At 38.1% G+C, this 12,545-nt stretch overlaps 1 protein-coding gene across 14 annotated transcripts in view; it reads right to left on the bottom strand.

Moving 5' to 3' along the window:
• Kiaa0825 (KIAA0825 ortholog) overlaps positions 1-12,545 on the bottom strand; it is a 422,279-nt gene that overhangs the window by 261,976 nt on the left and 147,758 nt on the right. The window lies entirely within an intron of this gene.

Raw genomic sequence — 12,545 nt, 5'->3', positions numbered from 1 at the left:
TGACAAGAGTATCAGTACCTCATCAAAAAGTGGGAATTATCAATAACATCGTTCAACTTTTCCCTTTAAAACCCCACAGTTTGGATCACCTAAAGGTCATAACAAGAGAGATGGCTTCTCTATCAGCTCCTACCTACAGGTTCCTGCCCTGTTTGAGTTCCTCTTCTGACTTCTTTGGATGATGAGTTATGATGCAGAAGCATAAGCCAAATAAACCTTTTCATTCCCAACTTGCTGTTGGTTGTGGTATTTGATAACAGTAACCCTTACTAAGACATCACCCTTCAACAAATTTAACAAAACACTCCACATTCTCTGAATGCTCTTCACTGACTGTTTCTCTTCAGAGTGGCCTCTGTAGTGAAGACCTTACGAGAAGGTTACACAGCTCAGCATTTATTTCATCAAGTGAAAGTTCATCTCTCCATTTAGACTGGAGTGTCTTGAAGATAATGCAAGATAGAGAGGAAAAAGATAGAAGGATCAAAGATATAAATATAGAAAATTTCAAGCATCTCCTTGGCTTGGCATTGGAAACATTTCACAACTTTATGACACATGAAATTCTCCAGACTGTACTTAAACTTTGATCCAATTCAGGCTTTCCTTGTGAGGCTTTGATAACTGGAGGCAAGAGCAATTCCTTGGGCATTTGGGTAATGCAAGATAGGAAAATTCCTACCATAGGTGGCTGGTGGAGCGGAAGAGACAAGCAAGTGAATTCTTAGACTAGAGGAGTAAAAGCCATGGCTGTGTGATGGCACTTGGAAGAGTTTCTAGTGTGGTTCCAAAAGTCACAAAAGGTCATCATTACTTCTTTCCTGAACCTTGGATGCTGGGTTCTAAGAAGCCCTTAAGGGGCCCACAAGACAAAAGGCACCTGGTGGCAGTTGGTTGCAGGTGTTTGGTTTGCTACCCTCCCCTATGTCTGTATTATGTTTGAGTTAATGACACAGCTGAAGGCCTATTTTGCTAGAATACAATGAGGGTCTCTGACAGACAGTTGGAAGGTAACAGGAGCAAGATCAGGGGGGACTGTGGAGATTTTAAGGTGGGATTTGGAATCTGTTGATGAGTTTAAAACAGAATAGTTTCCTGATGTGCTAGCAGTGTATGAAATTGATTAAAGATAACTGGTGTTTTAAACTGAGCCCCTCTGTCATAAAAAAAAATAATTGAATGTCATTTCATTTTCCTTTGTCAGAATTCCTGGTTAATAATAAAATCGTTCATTTAACAGATGGGAAACTATGCACTGAGATACACCTCAATTCTTGAATCTTTCAACTTACCACAGATTTTGAAATGTACAGTAGAATGAATCACTAGGAAGAAAAATAAAATAGTACAAACATTCCTCAGTCCCCAAGCTCTGAGTAATGACTGCACAGAAGAGTCTGTGGAGGGCATATGGAGAAGCATATGTTCACTCTTTCTCTGAGCTGGTAGAGCTGAGAAAGTGAGATCAGCCTGAAAAACACGACAGAAAGGGAAAGTGTGTGTGTGTGTGTGTGTGTGTGTGTGTGTGTGTGTGTGTGTGTGGTGTATCAATGTGTATGTGTCAAATTCTACTATGACATACAGAAGAGAAAAAAATGTACAAATCCATCAAAACTCATACATTTTTGTCCTGGAAAACAGAATAAATATATGGTTGGATTGTACTAAAATTATACTCCTGTAAATGATGTGTTTCTGGGTCATGGATTGGCCTCCAAATTCCTCAAATCCTGAAATAGTAAGGTTCAATCTTTACTAGTTTATGGAAATTACTAGATCCTGTGGCATAACCATGAAAATTTTTAGCTCTACTTTAGCTGTATGTCTATAAAGTAGCTCATTTATAATTTCTTAAATTTTTCGATGTACTCATGGATTTTCTGAATCAGTTTAATTCACCCACTCCTGGTGCACACTTTTCCTAGTTTTCCACTGTACTGTAAAGCCCAGGCCAGGAGAAACTTCTGCATCATGCTGAAGATATGATAGGAGCTGATTTACTGCTCAGGTTTTATGATTGTAAGTTAACATATCATACCAAATATGTGTCTTGGAGAACCTACCAGTAGATGCTGGGATGAACTACGAAACACACAGCTTGTGTATACATCTAGCACTGTTAGGGTACTATCTTTTATGGTATTGAACCCAACAAAGTATAGAGCCCTAGGCACTGGGGCGGTGAAAGAGTGATTCTGTTTTCCGGAAGTTTGTGCTAATGTACTGGGGAAGTATCTTCTTTGCATTCCCATGGCCTCAATCCCATAGGTTTTTGTGGGAGAAACAGCCCAACGTTTTGGTGACATGGTATAAGGTCAGAGGAAGCTCTGAGAAAATGTGTGAGAAGTAGATGAATTTTCATGTGATTGTGTGTTGCTGATATGAGTACAATGATCCCAACAGACCAGACCAATGGGAACTGGCAAAGCCTTACTCAGTCTGAGTCCAAAGACTGACAGTGTATGAAGAAACTATCAACCATGGCCTCCTCCTCCTCCAAGCTGACCGCAGCCTGAGACTGCTTGCTACCGATTCCCTAAGCTAGTCTTAGGGACTCCTCTTGGAAAGCAACATAGGTCGGTAGGCATGATGGACAGTGGTGACAGGAAGACAGCAGAGGTGGTAAAAGGATATGATGACCTTAATGATGATTATCACTTGCAAACTGGAGGACAGAGAAAGAAAAACACCCGCAGCAGGAGCTAATCCAGTTGACTAAGTGCTAGTCTGTATTTAAACTTTTTGTTGGGGGTGTGGATGGGGGAGGAGAGATTGAGACATAGATTCTCTGTGTAGCCTTGGCTGGCCCAGTACTTGCTCTGTCCTGGAACCTGGTTAGTGTCACTGTAGGCTAAAAGGAGAGTGCCACCAGGCCTTACTCATTTTTCCCTCCCTCCCTCCCTCCTTCCTTCCCTCCCTCCCTCCCTCCCATCCTCCCTTCCTTCCTCCCTTCCTTCCTTTCTTCCTTCTTTTCTTCCCTCCTTTTCTTTCTTTTTTTGTGTTTTTAGAAGTTGTAACCAGCCTTCATTGTGAAGAATCATGAGGAAGAAATCTCAATGATATAGAAACAGACCACTTAGGAAGTCAGTGACTCTTCAGTTTCTTTTCTCTAACTCTTGGCTTGTGCTAGGTGGATCAAAGAGGAAGGAATGCTTTAATTTCCATAACTTTGGGGCAAGATAGACTATAATGCCTGAGAATCAAAATTTCTAGAGAAGAGCTAGGGAAGATAATCCAGTTGCCTAGCATCCATAACTCCAAATTTAATTCCCAGGACCACATGAATCAGGTGAGGGGACGACACTTGTAATCTCAGCACACACACAGGTATGGGGATGACATCTGTAAACTCACCACACACACACAGGTGTGGGGATGGCACTGTAATCTCACCATACACACAGGTGTGGGGATGGCACTGTAATCTCCACATACACACAGGTGTGGGGATGGCACTGTAATCTCACCATACACACAGGTGTGGGGATGGCACTGTAATCTCACCATACACACAGGTGTGGGGATGGCACTGTAATCTCACCATACACACAGGTGTGGGGATGACACTGTAATCTCACCATACACACAGGTGTGGGGATGACACTGTAATCTCACCATACACACAGGTGTGGGGATGACACTGTAATCTCACCATACACACAGGTGTGGGGATGGCACTGTAATCTCGGCACTAGAGAGAATCAGAAATTCATGCTCATCTTTTGCTGTATAGCAAGTTCATGGTCATTTTAGGATACATGAGGTCTTTTCTCCAAAAAGCTCTCAACTAAGGACTGACGCTGGGAGTTGTTTAGGTGTACATTTCAGAACCCTTATTTTTTTGGTTTAATAACGAACTGAAACAAAAAATGTATTTTGCATTTTTTCCTACTTCAGTCTCACAGATCTCTCCAATAGACAAAAAAACTACTAGTAATTAAGGAATGATGAGGGCTAAGGAAATGGTCTTTTCCTGGGAAGAGCTCACTAATTTTATCCAATAAGTGGTCAGCCCTAAAACATATAAGTAACCCTAAATGGACTGAGCAAGTTGTATTTATATGATTAGATATATACTCACAAACACACACACACACACACACACACACACACAAGGCAATAATAATTAAAAAAGAGTCAATGATTTATACAGAAAATGGGTGGGGCGCATCAATGGGAAGTATTGGAAAGAGGAAGGGATGAAAAAATTATGTAATTATGTTTTAATTTTTAAAAATAAGAAATTAATTAAAATAAAATGTATTGCCATGTAAAACCAAATAAACAGAAACCAAAAAATCCAAAGATCTGCAAGGCTTAAGTTCATCCAATCTTTCAATAATTGCCTTGAAATATGGCCCAAGTCTCTCTGCTTCACTATCTCCTTTCCCAGTGTTCTCTCCACTTAGAAAATAAATGAATTCCACTTGTGTCTTCTTACTAGGGTCTCTTCGTCAAGAACGTTCAAGTTGGGATATGAATGAAGATAATGTGTATCTCAATCCCTGTTTTAAGAATACTTGAGTACATACTCCAAAGACATTTAGTTAATAGATTTGGCTGCTTTAAATCCAGGTTCAACCAATGTTCATTCCTGATTTCAAACCAATGTTCATTCTTTTACTTCATGTTGTACCTCATTAAGCTAGATGGGTATTTTGTAGATAAGTTGCATTTTCTGGCATAGATGATGTTTGGCTCCATTCAAAACTTCTGATAAAAGATACCAAGTTTTTAACCTCAGACTGAGTCTGGTCCTAGGGTTTTGTCCCAAATTGGAGCCATGTTACTTAAGATATAGAAAATGATTTCAACCAGATTGTTTCTGGCATGTATCACTGGGAGAAATTTATACCAGAGAGCATAAGGTACATTATTCAGAGAACAAAGTCAAACACATAACTCAAGACAAGCTGAAGGCCACAGTTGTACTGGGGGGTGGAGAGCAGGATCATGGAAGTCCCAGAATTAGGACTCTTCATTTTCTATAACTTATCTTTCAGAATCTTTCAAAGAAAAGAATCAAAGGACACTTTTAAAGTCACCATGCCATCTTCCTCCAAGAAGGTAATTTTTAATTTTAATTTGGGTGACACTCATCTGCACCCTTTCTTTCTTTCTTTCTTTCTTTCTTTCTTTCTTTCTTTCTTTCTTTCTGTCTCTCTCTCTCTCTCTCTCTCTTTCATTCTCTCTTTCTTTCTTTCTTTCTTTCCATGTTATCAGCTTTGTAGTAGATACTTTAAACAAGTTTAGATAATTGATAAACTCTGCCACTTTCTGAAATAGATAGCTTCTTACTGACCAGTTTCTATGAATGGCTCCTTAGTGGATATTTAATGTGGTGAGTGGCTTTGAGGCAAGGTAGCTAATTGAATTCTCATAACTAAGAATTCTCTCCCCTTAAGAATATCCTGAAAGGCAAGGGAAGAAGATATTTTTTCAATAGAGAAAATAACAATAGTTTTCTATGGAATGTTTAAGTGGCTCAATAAGATTACAAAGTCTTTATGTCTCAACTCCTTCATCAAACACTAAATGAAACAGAAACTCATGCAGGTTAACTTAATTTCCAAGATCAAAAAACAAAACAAGTATAGAAGACACACTGTCTACTGTGAGAACCTACAGTTGTCTGTATGGTCACAGTGCAGTCTGATTTTCTCTATTATTCACATAATATTTTTTAAAGTCATAATAGAAGATGAAATATAAACCTTAAGATATCCACCTACCAATCCATTAATCCATCCACCCACTCATCTACCCACCTATCTAATCTTTCTATGTATCTAATCTATCTATCTATCTATCTATCTATCTATCTATCTATCTATCTATCTATCTATCTATCTATCTTTCTATCTATCTATCTATCTACCAATCCACCCATCTATTCACCCATATATCCACATGTCTAGCTATCCATCCATCCACCCATCCATCCATCCACTTATCTGAAATTCCTAGTTCAGCTGACATTTTCAGTTCTTTTAATAACTATTACACATTTTTTTGAAGCTCCAGCCATTGTCCACTGATCCTCCAGAACAGCTACATAAAAGCTCTCAGTGCTCTTCCCCTAAATGGCTCTGTACTTGAACTTGGCATATCAGAGTACACAGTCTCTCAGTACTTTTCCTCCATGCGGTGTAAAACCTTGCCAGCAGTAGCAAGGAGACTCATAAAATATTTTATATTAAAAATATAAGTACATAATTTCCCCCATCCCTTTCCTAGGAGACAGGTTTTGTGTTCCTCTTTAGACGTTCTCTCCTGAGGATATTAGAAGTAACCAGCTAATGAAAATCACACTTTCCATATCAGAGATCTACTATGCATATCAAATCACAGAAATAGTTCATATTGTTCTTTGCACCAAATTGATCATTCATTCATTCATCCATTCAACTACTATATACTGTCTGACTTCTAGACGAGGGAGACAGAAGAATAAGCAGTTATGGAATTTGGAAAAGGATTCAGTATATTTTAAATGATTGCATAAGTAAAGGTAAAATTAGTTATAGAAGTTGAACTGAGGAAAGACAAACTAAGATAAAGCAATAAAACCAAACTAATCTTTGGAGTTGAATGTCTTCCCTACAAAAGTCAGCTGATCTGAGGAAATGAAGGCAAATGGGCATTCCTTCATTAAATAAAGATGAAGAGGAAGCAAGGTCAGGTGGAAAAGGCAATTGTGAAGAGCACACTTCACATTGTAATGGTTCTCAGAGAGTTTAGGGATGAGGAATAGAAAACCCACATGTATGTGACTTTTGTAAATCATGCTAAGTGTGTGTATCCACATGTATGTATCTGTCTTTGTGTACATGTACATGGTATGGTATGTATATGGTATGATACACGTATAAATATATATGTATATAGTACTCGTTGGAAGACTTTAAGTCATAGGTATGAAAAAATAAAGTTTGAGTTTGAAAAACTCGGGCTATAGTTTAGAAACTAATGAAAATAAAAGTCAACACATAAATTATAGAAAACTTGCACAGTGATGTTCAGGGTGTAATTTAGTGGTAGATTGCTTGACAGGCTCAGCCTTGTCTAGAAAAAGTGAAGCTAGGATGTCAATGCAGTCATTGCCGTAATGTTGAGAGAGATTATGGTGCTTTGGACTAAAGTGAGAGTGGCTTTACGGATGGTAGATTAAAGGCTTAAAATCATGGAGACCTAGCAACAGGGTAGAAATGCAGTGGGAAAAGAGGCTCTAGATGCCCTCCTAAGGATCTGGCCTATACAACTGAGTGAACTTGCTATTAGCTAAGACAAGGTTGGATATAAGAGAATCAGTTTGGAAAGGACAGTGTCTGTAATCTCCAGTGTATACTTCAAGAAAATATTCATGTACATTGATATCTGAGTCTATAGTCTTTGGAGAGACTATAATTGATTTTTAATAGGATGGAATACAAAAGTGCAGTGGACCACAGAGACCATAGTATCACTTTTTAAAATTTACGTGATAGTTGTGCATTGGTGGTGTATACCTCTAATCCCAGCACAGAGGCAGGCAGAACTCTGAGTTCAAGACTAGCCTGGTATACAGAATGAGTTGCAGGACAGACAACCATATACAGAGAAACCCTGTTTCACAAAGTGAAAAAAAAAAGAAAGAAAGAAAAAGTTACATGATAGAACACTGAAGATATTTAATATCTCAGGGATCGGCCTGCAGACATGATATAAGAAGAGACATAAAAGCTATAACATGAAAGAAGGTGGAAATTGGTGGGATGTCCCAAGATGGTGGAAGTAGACAATAGTACTTTGTAGTTCTCAAGTTGGTATCATAATTTAGTTTGCTGTATTGTATTGAGGGGAGGAATTTTTGTTCCAATTTTCCTTAACCACCTCTTCCTTGACCTGTAATGCATAGCAACATGGCTTACATGAAGAAAGTCTGTGAAATATGTTTATGAAAGAAGTGACTATATCTTGGATTGGATAAATATTTGCATAGTATTATATAGTGAGGCCAAATCTTATATAATATGTTTAGGCTGGGAGATGATATATGAACATAAACAGTATTCTCTTAAGTAAAAGCACATCAGGAAACAAGCTCTGCAGCTGAGGAGTGACTAGTCTGGTATCAGAATATTGTGACCTCAGAGAAGACAATGAGCAGCAGAAATGAATGTCCTGTTTATTCATGACAACTGTGACACTCAAGATCAGAGTGCAAAGGAAGACTTGAAAATTACTTGGAAGTTTTCAAACAGTTTAATGAAGATTCAAGCTTAGGAAACATAAAAAATGCATTAGAAGGAAACAGTATAAATTACTATGATGGCTAATCTTGGTTGTCAACTTGACCACATCTGGAATCAAGTAAAATGCAAGCCTTCCAGGACACCTGTGAGGAATTACTCATCACTGCATCATTTAAGGTGGAAAACCCCATCCTAAATTGGGACTGTATCTTCTCATGGCGGTTTACAGAGAATGGCACAGAAGAAGGAAACTTTGCTCTTTGCCTGCTTGCTCTCACTCTCACTGACAAGTTCATCTGTCCTGTTGCTGAGACATTCCTTCACTGGCCTTGGAACCTACTCCATCTGGAGTCCAACAGAGACTGAAGATCAGCTGTGGCATCAGACCTCTTTGACTAACCGTAAACAATTCTCAGATTCTTGGTCTGTCTGTTGGGAGACAGTAATGGGCTAGCCAAACCACAATCTATAAAAGCCACAATAAATCTTCTTTTAGAATATACAGATTCATTCTATCAGGTCTGTTCCTCTAGAGACCCCTGATGACTACAATGACCAAGACAGTATTCTTTTTTGAACATTTATATGAAATCACTATATTATCATTCTTTGACCTTGTTAGGGATATAGTCACAAGTTGATTTAGCTTATTCTACTATGAAACTGATTATTCTAAGTCATCTACAGTGTTGGTTCATGCCATTGGTACAGGCCTTAAATGTAGTTTATTTTACTAAATGCATTGGAAATACATTAATTTTCCTAAAAATAGGTCTTCACAACTGTATTACCAGAGCCTGGGAGAGCATAAAAATTAATTTTACTCATTATGTCCCTCACATTATAGGCAAGTTTATTTTCTATATAACTTTTTGCATTTTGATTCTGTTTGGGTTTTCTTTTCTTCTAGCCTACATTTAATTAAGTATCTTTAACACTTCTGAAAGCTGATTCAAGTCTTTCTGGAAATAATGTACAGGTAAAAAAACAAAAATAAATAGATGTCATATTTATTAATATGTTGGGCTGGCAAAATGGCTAAGCAAGGAAAGGTACTTGCCACCAAGACAGACGACATGTTTAATTCCCTGGGACCCATGGGAAGGAGAAAGGAGAGAATGCACTGTACAAGTTCTATAACTTGCATAAGAAAGTTGTGACTTGTCCCTTGCAATAATAAAGAAAGTAAGAAACAAGCAAATAAATAAAATAAAATAAATCAATCACTATGAAATTTCATAAAATTAGTTATCTCAGTGATTTCTTTCCTACATTTTCTCCTTTCTTTTTTCTTTTTTTTAAGCCTACAGTACCCGGTATTCCTGGACGGTCTCCCATCCAAGTACTAACCAGGCCCGACCCTGCTTAGCTTCCGAGATCAGTCGAGATCAGACACGTTCAGGGTCATAGACTCTCCTTTCTTTAAATAAACTTTCTTCTAAGATAAAACTAACATGTTTTCATTTGTAATCGTCTAACTCTTATATTTTCCAGAATATTTTTGTTGCAGAAGAGTGTTTTCAAGAAGAATTTGGGGTTAAAGAGAAGAAGAGATAGCTGGCTTAACTGTGGAAAATGGATTGAAAGGGAATGACATTTGAGGCCACAGATTGCTGGTCTTAGGATCCCCCATTGCCTGGCAAATGCAAATCAATAATGATTTCTTTCTAAATCATATTTCTTCATGCCCAGATTCTACCATTGTTCTAAACATGTTGGGCCAGATGACACAAGCATCAAACCCCTCTCAGCACATCCTAAAGAGTTTTCTTTTGGTTTTATTTTTGTTTTATGTTTTTATTGTTGTTGTTGTTGTTGTTGGGTATTTGTGGGTTTTTTTGTTTGTTTATTGTTTTTTCTGAGACAGGGTTTCTCTGTGTAGCCCTGGCTGTCCTGGAACTCACTCTGTAGACCAGGCTAGCCTTGAACTTAGAAATCCGCCTGCCTCTTCTCAGCACATCAGATGGCCCTAGCAGAGAACAGTTATCAGAATGTCAGGCTTGCAGTAGGAGTCAGGAAAGGGTGACCATATCATACTCTGTAGGGAAGTTCAGGCCTAAGGAATTCCAACAAGAAGAAACTACAGCTCTAAAAAAGGTCTAAAGTAGAGAATGATCAGCAAATACAAGTTAACAATTGCTAAGCCCTAATCATGCATCAAGGACAGTGAGGTAAATGGAGCAGAGAAAAAATGATGGGTGCTTGGCAAACAAGGCACAAGGGTACAAACCAAGCTAATTTAGGATTCTGGGGAGAAAAAGGCACGTAATGAAATCTGTTCTACACATGTTAAATAACAGTCAAATGAACAAAGTTCATTACAGTGATTTAGGGAAGGAGGCTGGCTTGAGAGGATTTTTGTGACAATGGCCACGATAAGGCCAGACAAGACTTAGGACTAAGAATAGGCAAAATAAAGAACTAAGAAACTTCTGTCTTTTAAGGATTTATGAATGATGCTTGTATCTGGTGATCTAAGGAAGGGGGAGGAAGGACAAGCCACTATCACAGTAGATAACTCAAGAAATGTGGACAGCTGGACATAAAGCACTGGGGGAAAGGCTAGCACTCCGTCAGAAATTTGCAGGTGCAATAATCTCAACAGACGTCATAAATCAGGCCATTAAAGAACAAAGAACAATCAGAGAAAAACGGGCTTGCTTCTTGCTTTCTTAATTTTTTTTTTATCTTAAGGAAGTAAAATTGTACTCATAAAAAATTTTGAAGATACAGATGAAAACAAAATCACGTGTAAAATCCCACCAGAGATAAACACTAAAATGCCTCCTTGGTCTACACCCTCTGGAATCTGATGAGGTTTTGTTCTATTTGCATTTTTCTGCAATGCTCTATGGGTAATGGAATTGTACAGCCCAGTACTTCTCCATTGTATCCAACCTCAAGTAACTGTTGTATCAAGTAACTGTTGCTTACTAGAAAATATGACTTGCCTTATCCAGAGAGTTTAGGCACCTATCGAGTACTTTAAATCTCCCTTGGAGATAAACACTGTAGACCAGTATGTAGGAGAGCAAGCAGAGTTGAATTAGCAAAAGGACACTTTACCCAGTGAATACCAGGAAGACTGTTCAGGGTAACTATTTAGGCATACATGTTAAGATCCACTGTGAATGATTTTCCCTTGAAGGGTGCTTTTCTCAAGACTAACTCAAGTGTAATAGGACTGGCTTGTGGACCTGATCTCCAGCTTCTTTTTCTTCAGAAAGAATTGCTACCTGCATCAGACAGCACCTTTCTCTATACAAATTGCTTAGGTGCCCAATAAAGTTTCCCAGAGGCTAAGAGGTAATAGGTATGAGGCCCTTGCCCCATGTCTGCTACACATTGCTTCAAGTGGGCTGGCTTGAATAACCCAATTAACTATAAATTACAATGATTTATAGTTGTCATATATCTTTAAAAATCAATCGTTTTATTGATTCCTTACTGACCCATTGTTATAACTATCCTGTAAGTGATTTTTTTCCAATAGCAGTATAGAATGTTAATTTTCCATTTTCTCTTGTAAATAATACTTTAATAAATATTTTACATATGAAACTTCACTAGAATCTCCATATTTTCCCCAATAGTGATTTTCTAGAAGTTTATTTCCAAAGACATTTTTAAGGTTTCAGCACAGGCTACTTACGTGGTCCCAGAAAGCTGGTACCAGACACCATTTTATATGGAGGATGAACAAGGACTCTCAGGACCAAATTGTTCTGTTAGAATGATAGATTGTTTACTAACAGAAGCAGAAAGAAAGAAACTTCTTATTTCATTTACACTTGGGTGTGGAAAAAATAGACAATAAATATAAAGATTAACTATTGTAAGGGTAAGTCATTTCTGTGATAACTTCCTTAGTTGAGCTGAACTAAGCAGAGCTGAAAGGAAAAATATTATGGAGTCTCACCCAGTGAGGGATGGGTGGCTCCACAAAGAAAAACGTACAAACAGGAGAACAAACATGCTTCTATGAATATGCAATATGAACTTGGGGAGATGGTGACAACATGCATCAGACCTGCATAGGAGAAGCCAAACGGGTCCTGGCACTGGGGGGGGGAGGGCAAGTAGACACAGGACGCTGCCTCTAACCAATCTGTAATGGCTAACAGTTTATTTCCAACATATACCAAGACTGCAGTCAGATCAACATAATCTCCATTAGCTATTCAAGATATTTTATTCTCAGATACAAAGGAAAGGCATTTGTCCAATGATATATTCTTCAAAGAATCAAGCTGCCATGCTACATAATGCCACAAAATGTCATCAGATTTTTTGGAAGTACATTTTATACTG

This window comes from Mastomys coucha, unplaced genomic scaffold (assembly GCF_008632895.1).
Source record: "Mastomys coucha isolate ucsf_1 unplaced genomic scaffold, UCSF_Mcou_1 pScaffold8, whole genome shotgun sequence".
In the NCBI taxonomy this organism is placed as follows: domain Eukaryota; kingdom Metazoa; phylum Chordata; class Mammalia; order Rodentia; family Muridae; genus Mastomys; species Mastomys coucha.
The sequence above is the reverse complement of the archived record's forward strand: the minus strand, read 5'-3'. Positions and strand labels throughout refer to the sequence as shown.